The 20,723-nt window shown below is 38.2% G+C and overlaps 1 protein-coding gene and 1 pseudogene across 2 annotated transcripts in view; both read left to right on the top strand.

Moving 5' to 3' along the window:
* The window catches only part of UMAD1 (UBAP1-MVB12-associated (UMA) domain containing 1), a 268,623-nt gene that overhangs the window by 228,264 nt on the left and 19,636 nt on the right, over positions 1 to 20,723 (top strand). The window lies entirely within an intron of this gene.
* LOC115509500 lies at positions 953 to 1,051 on the top strand (annotated as a pseudogene).

Here is a 20,723-nt window from a genome sequence, read left to right on the forward strand (position 1 = left end):
TATAAGTGACTATGACTCTATTGTAACTTGGGTTTTATTTTTTTGTTTTCTTTAATGTACACACAGAGGGAACTTTCTTCTGCCTTCTATTAAATCAACATTGATTAATGCTAATTAAATTACATGGCTCTTTTTAAATCATGGATTTGTGTAGAATTAAACATATAACATAAAAACTGAATACCTGCTATTTAAATTTTTTTTTTTTCAACGTTTATTTATTTTTGGGACAGAGAGAGACAGAGCATGAACGGGGGAGGGGCAGAGAGAGAGGGAGACACAGAATCGGAGACAGGCTCCAGGCTCTGAGCCATCAGCCCAGAGCCTGACGCGGGGCTCGAACTCACAGACCGCGAGATCGTGACCTGGCTGAAGTCGGACGCTTAACCGACTGCGCCACCCAGGCGCCCCTGAATACCTGCTATTTTAATGGGCTGTGCCACTTTTTCATGTAACCTAACCTTACTGAAGGATTTGGAAATATTAACCCTTTTGATAGTGGTCCATTCTTGAGGAATAGCTCATTTTACTTTTGAGGAAAAACAAACAAACAATTATCTGGAGAAGGAAGACTATCATGTTGATTTTTCATGTAGCCAAAGCAGGTTCTAAAATATTCTTTAACTGGCCCATTCATTTGGTAGACCATTTACTACATGAATTAAACTTTTTAAGTTCTGTAATAAGTTATGATATTGTACATTAGTTGAATTTCTAACCAGTTTGGTCACTAAACTTCCCCATAGATACAAAGATGCAGATATACCTCATTTTCAAAAAATGGGGAAAGCAATAGTCAGTCTATTAAAATGTTCAATTAGTCTATAGAAAGAAAAATAAATCCCTGTTATACTGGTTAACGAAATTCTGCATTTCTGTTGTCTAAATAACAACTCATCAAGAATAAAATACTTACTGAGACAAGCTTCTTAGCAAAACTAGTCTCCAGAGTGTTCCCTTTGGCGGCACATATACTAAAATTGGAATGATATGGAGAAGACGAGCCTTGCCCTGTGCAAGGATGACACACAAAAATAGTCTCCAGAACTAAACTCAGAAAGGAGGTTCGTAATCTTTATTACCTTCCTATTCTCACTTTGTTAAATGAGTATCAAGGGCCAATAGTTTCTTCCCCCACCCCAACTGAAAACTATCTGCTGAAACTATCTCTACTCATTTTAGGTTCACCACCCTATAATTTTACGTGACCCTGAGTTTCTACATTTGGCACTATACATCTATCAGAAAGGGCCTGTAGGAATGAAGCCCTTGGTAAGCAAAGCAGTTGTCTCCTGGGTGTGGGTTATTTCCATTCAGGCTTTTCTAGTGTTCCTGGAGATACACTTGAGGCATTATTTCTTTTTTTCATGTTGATTGTGATAAGAGCCTCATTTCCCAGTGCAATCTATCACTACCCTGCAGGTCGGAGACCACTGGGCTTGTTGCTTTTATTGTGCCCGAGGACAGCAGATGCGATATCCTTAGGCCTGGGTGTGCTTTGTTACGCTTGTTAAGTACTAAATGCCAGAAATGTATCCAGTGCTTGACAAAGTACAAAATACAAAAGACAAGGGCTCTGTCCTTACCACCTCTGATTCCGGAGTATAAAATAGCAGGTAGCAGTAACAGTATCAGTTGATCACCAAAGACAGGCTTGACTATCATAAAATATCGGGTGAGTGAACCAATTTAAATGAAAATCTTGTTAAGAGGTGACTGGGAGGGCCTGTGGTGGTTATTCAGAGGAACCCAAGAAAATTTTTTACAGAGCTTTTTTTTTTTTTTTTTTTTTGAAAGCTTAATACAAATTCACCTTGCCTAGAGCATGTGCTCTGAAACACAAGAAATTAAAAGAATGGGCGGGGAGAGGTGGAACAGAATGAGAACCTCTAGCACCTAGAAATGGAGCCATATTCTCCTGTGACCAGCCTGGAAATAATGAGCTACTTAGTAGTTGTGTCATTCCTGGCACCACTCTTGCTATTAAACCTTATTTCCCATGAGCATCCAGTCAGGCCAACCTCTCTAGTGCCTGCTCAGCCTTCTGCCTCCTTTCTAGTGCCATGACACTCCTCTACTGATGCTATTTCTCTTTCTTTCACTTTTCTGTTCTGCCTACACACGTTCTATCCACTTCTCAGTACAGCTAAATTTCTAGCTCCCTCATGAATATTTCCCAAGTGTGGCGTTCATATACCATTCTCAGAACCCCAGAACCCCCATGGTATTGTGATTTTCTCATGGGTTCCTCCACTTGTTTCCTGAAGAGACTGTGGGTAGACTGGTGAACCTTGACTTGCCAAAATTGTAAGATATATCAGGGTAAGCTGATAATTATTTATCATAAAACACGTTCCACACAGCAGGTGCTCCATAAATACCTGACTTCCAAACATGATTCCCGTTGTTGATCTTAAATGAATGACCATCCACACTTGTCTCAAAGATCTTCAACATCAGAGTAAGATATGCTGTCACCACAGTCACCAGCGATTTACTACCCTTTCCTCCTCTTTCCTACTCCCTGTTTTAATGTGTTCTTCAGCATACACACCTTCCCCACACCAGATCTTCTCCAAAATATGTCTCCCACCAGCTAAAAAGTTGACCTGCTGTACTCCTCTGCTGTGGAAGACCTTTTACCTCTATACTTATCCCTGTTACTTGGAAGGAGGAGTTTGTTTTTCCTACTTAGAAAATGGCACTTTTCCTGGTACTGCCATGACAGTTACTTGATGGAGCTTTTGTTTTGTACCTTTGTGAATAAAACCTGAGGTGCAAAGGATGAAACTCAATGATATTTATGAATCGGTTTTAAAAGTACTTATCAGGATGGGGATTTCATAAGGCATGTATCTGGTTCACTGGTAACACAGCCTAGTCCTAGAGAAATTTTTGAAGCTTATGATTGATTGCAGAACTATTTCATAATCGTCAGAAACATTTATTAAGCACCTCCTTTTTTTCTTTGTTATTTGCAACAATTTAATCATGTGTTACTTCAGCCTAGGTTTGAAATATATTATTTCTCCCACTTGAGGTGCTTAACATAATCTGAATTATGGAAGGATGGCTATGGATGGAAGGATGGATGGATAAGTGAAAATTCCCATCATACTTGCAGATAATCACAGACCAATGAGAGTACTGTTTGCTATGAATTGTAAATAGGTCCTGATCATAGTTTTATGCCAGTGCATCCACATGCTGCTACTACACTCCTCCTTGCAACAAAAGACAGTTGACAGGGTGAATGTGGTGAGGTGATATTTAATGTTAGCAGTAATAATTTTAACTTACATTTGCTGAATTGGTCTTAAATACTAAGCACTTTTCTGAGTACCTCACTCATTCACCTTATTTTACCTTTTAAAACTCTACTATTGCCAAGAGGTAGAAACAACTCAAATGCCCATCAATAGATGAATGGATAAACAACATATACATACAATGGAATATTATTTGGCCCTAAAAAGGAGTCAAGTTCTGAGACATGCTGCAGTGTAGATGAACCTTGAAAACATTATACTAAGTGAAATTAGCCAGACACAAAAGGATAAATATTATTATTATTCTGCTTGTATGAAATATCTACAATAGGCAAATTCATAGAGGCAGCAAGTACCTTAGAAGTTACCACGGACATTGGAGGGCTGGAGGAAAAGGATGTCAGTTAGTGCTTAATGAGTGTAGTATTTCCATTTGGGGTAATAAAAACTTTTGGAAATAATAGTAATAGTTGCACAGCATTGTGAATGTAATTGATGCTACTGAATTGCACACTTACAAGATTGTTAAAATGGCAAATTTTACGTTATTTATAAATATTTTTCCATAATACAAAATTGTGGAAATACCCTATTATTATAAAATCCAATTTGAAATTTGAGTATATCAAGAATGTTTAAACAAATAGGAGTTACATATTCTAATATAAAAAGAAGTACAGGAATGCTTATATGGCATTGATTTGTGGTCTCGGCAATATGCAGGCCATCCTTTCTTCGAATCTCTTGGCTTTCCCTAATGATAACAACATGGCTTCTGGAACTCTACATATTGCTTTCATGTTCAAGGTAGAAAGAAGAAGAAAGGGGTGAAAGAGTCTAATCTTTTTCTTATATCAGTAGAAAAACAAAGGCTTTTCTCATGCCCCCAATAAATTTCCACCTATATCTTACTGTGCTTTAGGCTATCTCTAGCAACAAGACACAATAGTATTTACCTTTTCCAGGCTCTCCCAGGGAGGCAGAAAGGAGATGGGTTGGAAATACCTGTTAAGGAATGAACGCTGTCTGGTACAATGACAAAAATGAACGGAAAGGTTAAATCAGTTTCTCAACCTGGCAGCTGACATTTTCGACTGGATAATTTTTTGTTGTGGGGGGCTTTCCTGTGCACTATAGGATATTTAGCAGCACTGGTGGCTTCTACCAACTAGATGCCAGTAGTCTTCCCATCCCCCACCCCCAGTTATGATAATCAGAAATGTCTCTAGACAGTGTCAATATTTGGGGGGAGGGAGCACAAAATTGCCACCAGTTGAGAACTTCTGGGTTAGATGACTGGCCAGAGTCTCATTGCTGATAGGTGGTGGAGATGAGGTTTGCACCCAGGACATCTGACTTTAGAACCTTACCTCTTGGCCATTCTTCTGACCAGCCTGTACAGTTGAGCGAACGGCCTTGTAGTTCACAGGACCAATGGATCGTCTGAACTAACTTGCCAAAGACTGAGTTAATGAGACACCAATGAATTGCTCTGCTGCCTGTCCACATGCTTTTCCTGAGCACTTGTTATTTAGCCACAACCTTCTACAGTTTGGAAGTAATAGCAGGTATATCATGGAGAAGCAGGCATCGAATCGCTATCCCAGACATTCTCAATAGGGCAAAATGGTTCCTAGGAAAGCAAAAATGTCTTTGATAATTAAATGGTTTGTGGCCCCCTAAAATTCTGCCCCCCCAACAATAGATCTTATCTCAGTATTTAATTTCTCTGTATTTAATTTTTTTTTTCTCTTTGATGCAGCATAATGGAAATACACGTAACGATACACTGCTGTAGCATGAGGAACTAGGTTGAGCAAAGACTATGTTTCAGAAAAGGTGAGAAATACTATTACCTAAAGTGAGATGATGTGTATGTCTAGAATGTGAATGTTGAGTGAATATTAGGAATCCCCCTGTGTGTTTTCATTAGATGTATCCCTTTAGCTATTGTTCCAGTCACTAGGCATCCCAATTAATTCACTTTCATGTCTCTCTATTCGTGAATGTAATAAACTTTTATATTTGTCTCTTTTTACCATCACATTAGTTTCACTGGGATATTTCCAACAAGTGAATTCCCTCCTCTTCTTCATGTCTTTATTATTCAAATAGGCAGCTCTCTGGTTTTTTTTTTTTTAAGTTTATTTATTTATTTCGAGAGAGAGAAAGTGCAAGTGTGTGAGTAGGGGAGGGGCAGAGAGAGAGAGAGAGAGAGAGAGAGAGAGAGAGAGAATCCCAAGAAGTCTCCATGCTATCAGCTTGGAGGTTGATACGGGGCTCAAACTCACCTACCGTGAGTCATCACCTGAGCAGAAACTAAGAGTCGGATACTTAACCAACTGAGCCACTCAGGCACCCCTCTAGTGTTTTCTTTAAAGAATAAAAGTGTCTAGGGGTGCCTGGGTGGCTCAGTCGGTTAAGCTTCCAACTTTGGTTCATGAGGTCATGATCTCATGGTTGGTGAGTTCGAGCCCCACATCAGGATCTCTGCTGTCAGCACGAGCCCACTTCGGATCCTCTGTCCCCCACTCTCTCTCCCCCTCCCCCGTTCACACATACTCTCTCTCTCTCTCTCTCTCTCAAAAATAAATATATGTATTTTTAGGGGCGTCTGGGTGGCGCAGTCGGTTAAGCGTCCGACTTCAGCCAGGTCACGATCTCGCGGTCCGTGAGTTCGAGCCCCGCGTCGGGCTCTGGGCTGATGGCTCAGAGCCTGGAGCCTGTTTCCGATTCTGTGTCTCCCTCTCTCTCTGTCCCTCCCCCGTTCATGCTCTGTCTCTCTCTGTCCCAAAAATAAATAAACGTTGAAAAAAAAAATTTAAAAATAAATATATGTATTTTTAAAGGGAATAAACATGTCTAGAAATACACTCATGGTATTAAAATCTCTTTGGATCATCAGCTGATTATTCACATCATAGGATAATAGGTAAATATAGTGAGGCAAACAAGCTTAAAAGCCATAAAATTCAATATATTTAGGTCTGATTCCTCGACTTTGGATAAATTATAATCTCATTGAGTCTTCATTTTTATCTGTGAAATGGGCATAATGTCTACTTTATGTAAGCACTGAGATGAGAATTAGAGGAGGTACTACATATCAACTGCTTGGCAAAGAGCCTAGAGCATAGTAAGTGGCCAGTATATGGTAACTACTCCAGTAGTGTCTGTAAATAACACTTAGTAAATCTTTTTTTTTTTTTTTTTTTTTTTCTGGGAGAAGAAAAGGATAGCAGTATGAGAAAGGACTGGCTCAAATCAAAGGGATATAAAAGGCACCTCTTCAATCAGTGTTTGGCTCAGGACAGTAAGCCAGGCCTGACTGTACATGTTCTGAACCAAACCATGGTTCTGATCTAGCACAAAGACAAGATGCCTGAAGTTCATCTAGGAGAAAAGGCAATACTGAGCTCTCTCTCTCTGATATTCCTTCCTAGAGCTCACGCTGCCCAACACTTAGAGCACATCACTTAACCATCCATTTATCAACACCCTCTTTTCACAAATTAGGAAGATGGTACCTGCCTCTGTCTTCTTAAGAGATGGTGAAGACCAAATCACTTCATTCATTTATATCTATGCCACACAAGGCAGAATAAAGCACAGTCCCTACCCACACAGAGTTTACATTTGACCCAATTCCATAAGATCTTTCTTATTTATTTCAAACCCTTTGCTTAGTAAACACTTGAGAAATAACAGTGGCTCATTTGTTGTTTTGTTATTCTTCAAAATATATACATTTAAAAATGCACAATAGCAATTTAATGCTGACTGGTGACCTTGGGAAAGTGGGTGCTCATTGTTGCTAGGGTATCTGAACTGAAGTGAGTGGTTTGTATGAACTAGCTATGCTCCTGGATACACAATTTGATTGTCTATTGATCTGGGATAATAAAGTGTTCAGAGAATACTTGCTTTTTATAATGGATCAGATAGAGGTAGAAACTAGATGACTTTTGAAAGTAAATGTTGCTTCTACTTTTTAAATCTCTTATCTCTGAAAATAACTTTATTATTTAGCTGAAATTTCTTCCTTGAATACTAAAGCTGTAGATGGGGTTTTGGAGAAGGGATGTGTAATTATTTCTGAATCTTATTTTTGACACCTTTTCCAAGCAGTTAAAATATATGTGAGATATTAACATTAAGGAGCTACAAAAAAAATAACCCAGAGCTTTATTTTATATTTATGACTTCATCTGGCTGTAAAGCAAACGGCTCACGAAATATTGTAACAGTCACTTTTATACCGAGAGCACTAGTTTAAACTCACTATAACAGGTACTAACAATGATTTTATTTGCTAGAAAGGCACATATTCTAGACTAAATTTTGGCCTAGGGAACTTCTATTAATTCCAATATATGAAGAGTCACAGGATAATCTTACAAAATATTCACAGCTAAACATTGGACTCTGGTACAGTGTCACAGAAGACACTGCACCAGAGTCCATAAACAATTCTTTCTCACTTAGAAATGGCAGTTTACTTGAAATTGTTCCTAGTCCCAACTATCTGACTTGGAGATTTTACTACCTTTTAGCCATTATCTCATAAAACAAAAATTAAATATATACATTCGTGTCTTCTGAAACATCATTTTCCTTCAAATCAACCTAATTCCCCTCTTCTCCCATCTTCTCATAATATTAATTTTATCATATAGGAACTTTTTTTTTTTTTTAACTGCAGGAACGGAATTGTCTACCTATAACGTTTTAAAGCACACAAGTCATGAAATCCTAGGGCGAAAGTTCTCCCAGCACCAGTAAATCTTCCTCATGGCCCTTTCTGCATCCTCCAGTGCTCATTTCATAGCCCACCTAGACATCCTCCATCCTTTATAGGAAAACATTAATTTTCAGTTTCCTGGCTTTGACATGATTATGGTCCAGTGTTTCTCTTACTTTGGAATTTCTGGTTCATTTCTTTTTCTTCCTACTTATCCCCTTTATTCTAAGGCAGGGTGGGTTTGGAGATGATTTATATTGAAGAAGAAAAATATACAGGCCCAAACTGAAATTCCAAAGGATTTGAGGTAGGTTTCTTTAGATCCAGGGACGATACTGTTTGTCTAGATTTATCCATCCCTTTTGATTTCTTGGATATGGTAAGGAATTCTCATATCTCTGCTACTAGACTTTGAGATCCAGTAGAATGAACGAAGATGCTCAGAAAAGGTCTCTTAAATGAATATAATAATAAATATTCCTTAAAGTGTGTGTTTTATTCCCATATCTTACATCATTTGATACACCATACCGTTTGAGTTCTGACTGGTGGATGCCAGTGCCTGGGCACTGTGGTATCATTCTGGTTACAGCTTCCAGTAGGCATGGTATCAACCAAGCCAAAGAGTAATTATTTTCTCCTATAAAATAGAACTTTATTGTATCACATAAGTACAAATATAAAAGGAACATTCTACTTAATTAAAAATTACATAATAAAATCTACACTCTACATTTTAAGCACACATTTGAAAAAAAAAAAAAGCCACATAGAGAACTAAGGCTAAACAAATACAGTTGACCCTTGAACAACCCAAGTTTGAACTGCGCAGATCCACCTAATGCATGGAAATTTTTTATAACTACAGTACAGCACTGTATATATATTCTCTCTTCCTCATGATTTTCCTAATAAAATTTTCTTTACCTTACTTTCTTGTAAGGATAACAATATATAATACATGTAACATATGTGTTAATTGAATATTTATGTTATCAATAAGGCTTCTAGTCAACAATAGGCTATTAGTTCCATTTTGGGGGAGTCAGAAGTTATACATGGATTTGCAGCTGTGTAGGGTTGGGCACTCTTAAGCCCTGCAGTTGTTCAAAAGTCAACTGTACATGCATCTAGGTACAGTTAAATACCTCGCTAACATTTAGCTATTCAGTCACTGTGATGTAAACTCCATGTTTCCCCGGACTTAAGCAGATCCCAACTTAAACTTTCCAAGGCTTCTCCATGTGATGCTCATTGAGGAGATTTGTAGAAAGCCTTACACCTCTCCCTAGAAACAATGATCTTCACCTGCTGGTTCTCAATTTAAAAGGGAGAAGAATTTTAATTGCCATTCCAAGAATAAAGCTCTATTTGCTTTCCTAAACTGCTACTTTCTCCTGTAACCTAAAACACACAGAAAGTTAAAAAAAAAAAAAAGAAAAAAGTGATATCAGGGCACCTGGGTGACTCAGTCAGTTGAGCGTCTGACTTTGGCTCAAGTCATGATCTCACAGTTAGTGAGTTTGAGCCCCACATTGGGCTCACTGTTGTCAGTACAGAGCCCGCATTGAACTGTCTGTCCCCACCCTCTGTCTGCACTTACCCCACTTGGGCTCTCTCTCTCTCTAAAAAAAAAAAAAAAAAAAAAAAAAAAAAAAAAAAAAAAAAAAGGTGATATCACTAAATCTAATCAAAAAGAAATTTTACTGGCACTTCTCAAATCTCCACAACTTGCCTGTTATCTACTCTGGCTTCAGTCTGCCATATTTTTAAGATGGATCTCTTTCCTCAGAACCCCTTTAAAGAAAAAAAAAAACTCACTTATATACAACATTACATGGTATTAAAGTAGAAATAGGAGATTGTTTTCCATCCTTCACCATCATGTTTAAAGTGCATTTTATCTACCAAAGTTATTTAATAACTTACTAAACTTATCTTAAACATAGCTCCTTGGAAGGACATTAAGAACCTATCCTGGAAGCCCCTTCTAAAGAAAGGACAGCAAAATGCCCCCAAAATGTTGCCTGCTTGGAAAGTCATCTAAAAGTTTAGTGCTGAGGAAGTGACATTGAGTGGCAGCTTGGACATGTGCAGAGCTGGCAGAAGGGGACTTGGATAGGCATCAGAAGCTCCTCCAGCCACTCAGAACTGTAGGACTTGATGGGCAGGGGAGCGGTGAGAAGAGGGGACAGGGGCTGTGGTGGATTTCATGCTTCTGTGGCTTGCCTCTGTCTCTAAGCATAGCCCAGAGATGCTCTGGCAGGAGTGGGAGCAGCTGGATAGACCAAGAAAGGCTTTTGTCCTTGCCACTCACTAACAGACCAGATTTGGGGTGAGAGATGCAAAATAAACAGGACTTCAGGCAGGTTTGGAATGATCTTAATACTCTGAAGCTTAATCTTGATTAGCATGCTTGAGGTTTGAATTGTGTGGAATTTTTTAGACAGAAGTAGGTGGATTTGCATTCATCCTAGGGATGTGTTGAGGAAACCTTCACCCCCTTCTCACAATACAACACTTAGCTTTCATTTCAATATGTAACACTAAACACTTTTTTTTTCCTTTAAGGAAAGATCATTAAGAATGTCTACAAGGAAATCGTGGGAAATAACAAAATCTCTCAAAATCTGTTTTTATGTGCTGTTAGAAATAATCATTTGAAGGGTTTTTGTTTTGTTTGTTTTTTTCTCTTGATCATTCTGGAAAAAATTTGTGGGCGAGGACGATGTGGAAAACTTCAGCATTAAAAATAATATCCTAAGTAATCCAAAAGGGAAATTAATTTTCGCTTCAAAGGTGTTCAATAGCACAAACATTAAAATAATGAGTGAACTGGCTCTCCTGAGAAAATGCCAACTGTTGCTGCTTCCCACTGGGTTCTACGTGTAACAAGCTTCTCTCGCTGCCTTAACTTCTGACTCTGTCAGGAGACTTAAGAGGGACATCTCTTCCAGCAATTAGAAACGATCTACTGTTACTACACACCAACTTCTCCCATTGTTCAGTCTCTAAGAATGAGTTGGTTTCCCTAACAAATGAAACTGTCATTGTTTTTGAAAAATATTAATAGTAATACGAGGCAACTCAGACGCAAAGGGTGTCTGAATTGATGGCATCTCCCTTTCAGCCCTGTAGGAACAGCAAGTATGATGGAGTACCCATTCAGACCCAGATACAGAGAACAGACCCTTAGGGGACGGCCTTGTTGGAAATTTCAAGGCAATGATTTCCCTGTTAAGCTTTGTAGCAGACATGAAATGTGGGTAGTGTAAATAATTTAAGTTCATCTTCTATAATGTTTCATGTTATTATATAAAAGGTAGAAGTTGAAAAAGAGAAACAAAGGACTTAAGCAATCCATTAGGTGAATAATCATTTATTGAAAAATTAGAAACTGACTCTGGGAAAGCCAGTTACAGAGCTGGCTTGTTGAAATACCTTCTTCCATGTGACCTTCCCTCAAAGTTGCCTGATTCTAGTGTCTCCTACCATTTAAAGGGTGATACAGGTGCTGCCACTCCAAGCTCCACACCTCAACTCTCACCCGTAAAATTCACAAATACCTTCATCTGTTAGTGTTTTTAATTTTTTTTTTAACATTTATTTATTTTTGAGACAGAGAGAGAGCATGAACAGGGGAGGGTCAGAGAAAGAGCGAGACCCAGAATCTGAAACAGGCTCCAGGCTCTGAGCTGTCAGCACCGAGCCCGATGAGGGGCTCGAACCCACGGACCGCAAGATCATGACCTGAGCCGAAGTCGGACGCTCAACCGACTGAGCCACCCAGGCGCCCCTGTTAGTGTTTTTCAAGAGTAGTAGCAGATGTGGACTATGCTGTGAACAATCTTAACTATATAGATTTTTAAAAGGTTCACAGCTCCCTCCCCCCACACACAAATATTCCTCATTCATAACTATATTCAAACGAGTGTCCCATTTGACTAAAATAATACCTGCTTTTGAAAAGGGGAGCTACATGCCAGAGGTTTTCTGAGGGTGGAGGTTGGGAGGGTGGACAGTCAAAATCTGGGAGAGAAAGGAGAAAAGAAAATCTTCTAAGTACATTAGTTTCCCTTATAATATTAACATGGAAATAAAAATTAAAGACACTAAAATGCCCCAGGGGAAAAGTCTATGAAAACTTTAAAAAAGGGATATAGGGGTGCCTGGGTGGCCCAGTAAGTTGAGTGACTTCAGCTCAGGTCACGATCTCACAGTCTATGAGTTCCAGCCCCACGTTGGGCTCTGTGCTGACAGCTTAAAGCCTGGAGCCTACTTCAGATTGTGTCCCCCTCTCTCTCTGTTCCTCTTCAGCTTGTGCTCTATCTCTGTTTCAAAAATAAACAAACACTAAAAAGAATTTTAAAAATAAAAAAGGGATATATAATGATTTCTATAACCAAGTTATCTCAAAAGAACTTAACAAACATCTCTATCCCCAACCTTCAAAATATCTAAAATGAATTTTAGGACATTAATCCAATTGTTTTGGGTTTTTTTAATGTTTATTTATTTTTGAGAGAGAGGGGGAGAGTGCAAGTGGGGAAGGGACAGAGAGAGAAAAAGAGTATCTGAAATGGGCTGACAGCAGACAGCCAGAAGTGGGGCTCCAACTCCTAAACCGAGAGACTACGACCCTGAGCCTAAGTCAGACACTTAACCAACTGAGCCACCCAGGTGCCCAACCCAATTGTTTTATCTTTAAAAATACCCCTAAACAAAACTAATAAAATAGTAATTATCAGATAGGACTGCAGAAATCCCAAGGTTGCCTCTAGCAACTATTTCTAACTTTGTTGGAATGTTGGTGTATCAGACGGTGTGTTTCTATCTTTTTCTCTCAGGTACTCTGGTAATAGGCTCCCCTAAATTGAAATGCCTGCTTTAGTGATTGTCTCTGGTTTTCCCCCTTGCTTTCCCTGGACTATTATTATTAATTCTGTCTATGCTAGGGACTATTTATGTTGAAAGATTTCCTGAGGACTGTTATCAGCACTGCCCACAAGGAATCCCACTTTTTCTCTTGATGTATTCATGTAATTTATAATTTGAACCTATGAGAGGGCTCAATGGAGAGATTATTTAGAAGGCTACTTGAGGCATAGCACAATATGGATTACCATAGCTAATCCAGGTCATTATAATCTTTACCAGAAATTATTTGCTCTTGTGTATAAGTGAAACTAAATGTACAATTATTTTATCTTAAAGACCATGCTTATTAGAGAAAGACAAGATTAAGATTCTGTAGTTCCCAGGGTGCCCGGGTGACCCAGTTGGTTGAGTGTCCAACTCGTGATTTCAGCTCAAGTCTTGATCTTGGGGTCATGGGATCAAGCCCTGCATCAGGCTCTGTGCTGAGCTTGGAGCCTGGTTGGGATTTTCTCTCTCTTCTCTCTCTGTCCCTCCCCCCTGCTCACTCTCTCTCTCTTAAAAAAAAAAAAAAAAGATTCTGTAGTTCCCTTTAAAGCTCCCAAGGTATCTTCCTTATAGTCATATTTGTCTATATATTAAATTGTATTTATAGTACTTTCTATATAGGCTTGGATTTATTGATGTATATATGTGATTATACATGGATGTATGTATCTGGACTTGGTTATGCATAGACGTAAAAATAAAATTACAGATCTTATTATAACATAAACAATACATGTAGAATTTAACGTTAAGATGTCTTTTAAAATTGGACCTAAGAGTGGGGTGGCTGGATGGCTTAGTCGGTTAAGCGTCTGACTTCGGCTCAGGTCATGATCTCACCATTCTTGAGTTCGAGCCCCACATCAGGCTCTGAGCCTGGAGCCTGCTTCAGATTCTGTGTCTCCCTTTCTCTCCTCCCATCCCCTGCTCATGCTCTGACTCTCTCTCAAAATTAAACATTAAAAAATTTTAAAAACATGGGGCACCTGGGTGGCGCAGTCGGTTAAGCGTCCGACTTCAGCCAGGTCACGATCTCGCGGTCCGGGAGTTCGAGCCCCGCGTCAGGCTCTGGGCTGATGGCTCGGAGCCTGGAGCCTGTTTCCAATTCTGTGTCTCCCTCTCTCTCTGCCCCTCCCCTGTTCATGCTCTGTCTCTCTCTGTCCCCAAAATAAATAAACGTTGAAAAAAAATTAAAAAAAAAAAGTTTAAAAAAAAATTTTTAAAAACATATAAAATTGGACCTAAAGAGTATTGGAAGGATTTATTAAAAAGTCTACTGGATTAGACATTAAACACGATTTCTAGTGTCTCCCTTCCATCCCACCTTATCACAAATTGAGTAAGCCATTTAGCCTTTTGGAGCCCTAACTTCCTTATTTGTAATTGAAATAAAAAATTATTATAGATACTTGCCCCTTTAAATCATAATAGGGCACCTTGTGCTGGGAAAACTGAGACAGAATGGTCAGCACATGTGCTTTATTTACTGAACTTCACAGCTTAACAATAGGATTTCCACTTCCAGCAGCAATGGTAGACAAGACACTGTTTTCTGGAAACCAATTAGACCCTAAATAAAACATTTTGGTTTGTTGCTGGACTCCCTGAAAGTGGGTAAAATAATCTCCAAGTCCGATCTTCCTCTCCCCCAACCCCTAAATAAAAGGAAGACCTAAGTCAACACTGGAGCTGGGAGCAGTGAGCTGACAAATGTTCTTAGCAAGAAGCCAAGGAGAGAACTGTGTTATCCTGAGGGATACTATAAATTGCAATTTAGATACTGAACTTACAGTGGACAGCAAGGGAGGGGAGCTGAACCTGAGATTCTGCATTAAGCCAGGACTCTCAAAGAGAGCCAATGTGGCCCAGGTTGGTCATCTTCCCACCTCCTAGCAGAAAGCAAACCAGATCTCCATCAGAAAACATTCTATGGTATATCCCATGAGATTCCCACAATTTATGATCAGGCAACTGTTAGTTCACGATCAAAGACCACTAACCTCACAAAGAGGTAAGCCACCTATATTAGATATATTTCAGGTATAGACTAGCTGCTTATGAAGTACTTAAAGTAATGTACAATCAAAAGCATAAGCAGGCAGGGCACCTGGGTGTCTCAGTGGCTTAAGCATCCAACTCTTGGGTTCAGCTCAGGTCTTGATCTCACAGTTTGTGGGTCTGATCCTCACATCAGGCTCTGCACTGACAGTGCAGAGCCTGCTTGGGATTCTCTCTTTCTCTCTCTCTCTCTCTCTCTCTCTCTCTTTCTCTCTGCTCCTCCCCTGTGCTCACTTGCTCTTGCCCACACACTCTCTCTCCCTTTCTCTTAAAATAAATATTTTTAAAAATTAAAAAAAAATTATAAGCAACAGAAAACCATTAAGAATGATCAGGCAGTTCTGAAAAATACTAAATGGAACATCTAAATATAAAATATGTAAATGTTGAAAGAAAAAAATGAAACATATTAAAAAGCAGATTAGCCACAGCTGAAAATGCATTAATGAACTCGAACATAGAAATGAACAAATTAACCAGAATATATTCCTGAAAGAAAAAGGACTGGAAAATATGGAAATAGTATAAAGTGTTGAGGATAAAATGAGACAGTCTAACATATGTCAAATCAGAGTCACAGAAGAAGAGAATAAAGCTAATCTAGGAATAATAGGCAAGAAATTTCCAGAAATGCTGAAAGCTATTAATCTACAATTTCAGAAAGCACAATATTCCCAAAAAGGATGAATAAAAAGAAAATCAATGCCAAGATATCACAAAGTAGTGACTCTATAGCAGCAAAGACAAAAGTTCTTAAAGCAACTAGAGAGGAATTACATCACAAAAAGATGATCATTTCATGGACAACAGACTGATCAACAGTATTTACAGAAAACAGGAGGCAATGGAATAATATATTTGCTGCTGAGAGGAAAGACTTATGAAGCATTAACTGTTTTAGAGTGAAATCAAGACACAAACTAAAACTGAGAGTTTATCAACAGACTCACACTAAAGGAACTTTGAATCTCAAGTTGACTTTAGAAAGATCATATTCTCTGATGACAATTCAATTAATACAGAAGTCAATAGCAAAAAGGTATTTTCCAAGTCCCCACATACTTGAAAAGAGACTGCTTAATCATTCATTTATCAATAAATCATAATGAATTTCAAATACTTAAAGCTAAATTATAATGAAAATACATGTCAAAACTATTATTTTTGAAAGAAATTTGTCACCTATAATTAGGAAAGGGAGAAGTCTGAAAAATGAAGTAAGCACCCACCTTAAGTATTTAGAAAAGAACAAGACAATAAACTCAAAGAAAATAAAAGGAAAGAAATATAATAAGAGAATTATTATTGTACAAAAAGTACAACAGAAAGATAAAGATGAAAGTCAGCTTTTTGGAAAGACTTAAAAAACAATCCATTGGCAAGACTGAGGATAAAGGAGAGTACAAATAATACACCAACTAAAAAGGGCTTGTAAATATAGATACAGCAGAGATAAAAAGACAACACAAATTTATTGGCAATTTTGTGCCAATAAATTTGAAAACCTAGGTAAATTTTGCTAATTCTTAGAAAATATAACTTACTAAGACTGACTTAAGAATTACAAAATCTGAATAGTCCTAAAGCTACTAAAGCAACTAAATCAATAGTCTAAAATCTTCCTCCAAGGAAAGACTAGGCCCATTTAATTTTATAGGTGAAATTACTAAATATATGTTTTACAGACTTAGCAGCAAATAGAAAAATAAGAAATACTCCCGAAATCATTTTGCATAACCTGGGCACAAAAGATAGCAAGTACAATTCAAGAATAGAAATTATAGGTCAATCTCAGTCAAGCTCATTCACCTAAGAAAAGTATTATCACATCTGGTGGAGTTAAACAAAAAGTTTATCATGACCTTGTTGGGTTTATTCCAGGAATGCTAGAGAAGTTTAACACTAGAAAATCTAGAATTGTGACCCAATATAATAGATTAAAAGGGAGAACCCATATATAATCTCAGTAGAAGAAGAAAAAGTATGGGATAAAGTTGACCATAGATTCAACATAAAAAGTCTTATCAAACTTTGAGGAGAAGATAATTTTCTTTATGTGAATTAAGGTATCTATCAAACCTTTAGTAAACATCATTCTTAATGATGAAAAGTTAAAAGCATCCCACTGGAAATCAGAAACTAAAAACAACTTATTAGTAATAATAAGAGACTTTGACAAAGTGGCTGGCTCTAAGACCACTCAATTGCCTTTCTAAACAATGGTCATAAACATTTAAAAATGTAAAAGGAGCTCCTGGGTGGCTCAGGCGGTTGAACGTCTGACTCTTGATTTCAGCTCAGGTCATGATCCCATGGTTCATGGGACTGAGCCCCAATTTGGGCTCTGTGCCGACAGCTTGGAACCTGCTTGGTATTCTCTGTCTCCCTCCTCTGCTCATGTGCACTCTCTCTCTCTCAAAAATAAATAAATTTTTTAAAAAATGTAACACAAAAAAGGTGCAATTTATAATTGCAGTAAAAACATAAGGTATCTGGGAATACACCTAACAAAAGGCATACAAGATTTGTATAGAAAAAATATAAAACTTGATAGAAAGTCATTAGAGTCTTAAATGAAAAGATGTACCATGTTTATGGACAGCAATTCTAATATTGTAAAGATGTATATTCTATCAAACTGACCTATAGATTTAAGATTCCAGCAGGATTTTTCATGGAATGGGCAAGCTAATTATAAAATGCACATGAAAAAGCAAAGGGCTAAGAGAAACTAAGACTCTTAAAGAATTGAGTGTAGGGGCGCCTGGGTGGCTCAGTCGGTTGAGTGTCCCACTTCAGCTCAGGTCATGATCTTGTGGTTTGTGGGTTTGTGCCCCGCATTGGGCTCTATGCTGACAGCATAGAGCCTGGAGCCTGCTTCGAATTCTGTGTCTCCCTCTCTCTCTGCTCCTCCCCAGCATGGGGAGCATGTCTCTCTCTCTCTCTCCTTAAAAAATAAATTTAAAAACATTAAAAAAAAAAAAAAGAATTGAGTATGACAGGAGTACCTATGTGACTCAGTTGGTTAAGTGTCTGACTCTTGATTTCAGCTCAGGTCATGATCTCACAGCTTTGAGATCAAGCCCCCCATTGGGCTCTGAGCTGACAGCATGAACCTGCTTGGGATTCTCTCTCTCCCTCTCTCTTGCCCCGCCCCTATCATGCATGTGCTCTCTCTTTCTCTCTCTCTCAAAATAAATAAACTTTAAAAACCAAAACAAAAAAAAGGAGTATAACAACTTGTACCAAGTATAAAGGCTTTCTATAAAGCTACAATAATTAAAAGTTTAATCTTGGTAGATTATTAGAAAAGCAGACAAATGGAGGGTGACCGAATGGAACAGAAAATAGGCCCAAACATACAGAGACACTTGATATTTAATAGAGGTGAGATCATAGATCACTGGTGGTGAGACAGGCTATGAAGGATCAGGGAGAAGGGAATTGGGAGGAACTGTTGATAGGTATAAAGTTTCTTTTGGGGGTGGGAGGTGATATGAATAATCTCAAATTAGAAGATCGTCATGGTCACACAACTTTGTAAATATACTGAAAGCTGTTGAACTATTTACTTTAAAAAGTGAACTTTATGGCATGTAAATTGTATACCAGTAATTCTATTTTAAAAAATAGTACTGTTTAGTAACACAAAACAATGGGGATGAATCTTTAAAAACATTAACTTGAATGAAAAAGAGTTCCAAAAGATTATAGATAGTATGATATCATTTTTACATAACTCGAAAATGAGCAAAATGAAATAATATATTACTTGTGGATATATAGATATGTGATAAAAATATTTGGAATATGGCAAAGGAAGGATAAGCATACACGGGAGTTATTCCCTCAGGGGAAAGTCAGGGAAATAGAACAAGGGAGGAACCCATGGTAGAGGCAATGGTATTGGTGATCCTTTAATTCTTGAGTTGACTGAGTAAAGTTTTCATTTCAATTATGTATACTTTACATATTTTATATTTGATTTTTTGAGAGTTTCAACTATAATATTTACAAGGTAATAAAAGAATAATGCCTTTTAAATTATAATACTATGGGTATACCAGCAAAAAGTTAATCACTTATAAAGGAGGAAGTCAGATTGACCCTAGACTTTCCCATATCACGCTCAAAACCAGGGATAGTGCAGCAATGCCTATAAAGTTCTGAAGAAAAGAATGCATGACTTGAAAAATTTAAACCCAATTAAATTATCCCACTAGGATAAATACAACAGATAGATCATAACCATGAAAGGATGTAAAGAAATCAAAATCCACAAACTTTTCTTGGAATAAAAAATAAGATAACTAGACCCCTGGGTGGCTCGGCTGGTTGAGCATACAACTCTTGATTTTGGCTCAAGTCACAATCCCAGGGCCGTGGAATCGAGCTCTGCATCAGGCTCCTTGCTGAGCATAGAGCCTGCCTAAGATCCTCTTTCTCCCTCTAGCCTTCTCCCCGACTCGCACACACTCTCTCAATCTCTCTCTAAAAAAAAAAAAAAAAAAAAAAAAATTAAAAACTAAAATTAAAAAATTAAGTTAGTTAAAAACTACCATGTGACAAAATCTAAGCAACCAAGTAAATGAATCAAAGTAAAGGGTGCAGAAATGAAGAAGCCATGACATGAAAAGGTCTGGTATTGAGTACTAAATCATCTATTTTAAATGATGAAAATAGATAATAAATTAGAAATAGACACTTCTCTAAAGAAGACATCCAGATGGCCAACAGGCACATGAAAAGATGCTCAACGTCACTCCTCATCAGGGAAATACAAATCAAAACCACACTCAGATACCACCTCACACCAGTCAGAGTGGCCAAAATGAACAAATCAGGAGACTATAGATCCTGGAGAGGATGTGGAGAAATGGGAACCCTCTTGCACTGTTGGTGGGAATGCAAACTGGTGCAGCCACTCTGGAAAACAGTGTGGAGGTTCCTCAAAAAATTAAAAATAGATCTACCCTATGACCCGGCAATAGCACTGCTAGGAATTTACCCAAGGGATGCAGGAGTACTGATGCATAGGTGCACTTGTACCCCAATGTTTACAGCAGCACTTTCAACAATAGCCAAATTATGGAAAGAGCCAAAATGTCCACCAACTGATGAATGGATAGAGAAATTGTGGTTTATATACACGATGGAGTACTATGTGGCAATGAGAAAGAATGAAATATGGCCCTTTGTAGCAACGTGGATGGAACTGGAGAGTGTGATGCTAAGTGAAATAAGCCATACAGAGAAAGACAGATACCATATGTTTTCACTCTTATGTGGATCATGAGAAACTTAACAGAAACCCATGGGGGAGGGGAAAGAAAAAAAAAAAGAGAGGTTAAAGTGGGAGAGAGCCAAAGCATAAGAGACTCTTAAAAACTGAGAACAAACTGAGGGTTGATGGGGGGTGGGAGGGTGACGGGTATTGAGGAGGGCACCTTTTGGGATGAGCACTGGGTGTTGTATGGAAACCAATTTGACAATAAATTTCATATCTCATGAATAGCGAGATCATGACCTGAGCCAAAGTCAGACCCTTAACCTACTGAGCCACCCAGGCGCCCTGAAACATAAATTTTTTCAATATATTGACTCTACCTCAATCTTTGTCACTGAGGGAACTATTGACATTTGGAATGGACATGTCTTTGATATCAGGACTTCCCTCTGCATTATAAGATGTTTGGCATCTCTGGAGCCCAGCCTCCAGAATGCCAGGATCA

This window comes from Lynx canadensis, chromosome A2 (genome assembly GCF_007474595.2).
Source record: "Lynx canadensis isolate LIC74 chromosome A2, mLynCan4.pri.v2, whole genome shotgun sequence".
Taxonomy (NCBI): domain Eukaryota; kingdom Metazoa; phylum Chordata; class Mammalia; order Carnivora; family Felidae; genus Lynx; species Lynx canadensis.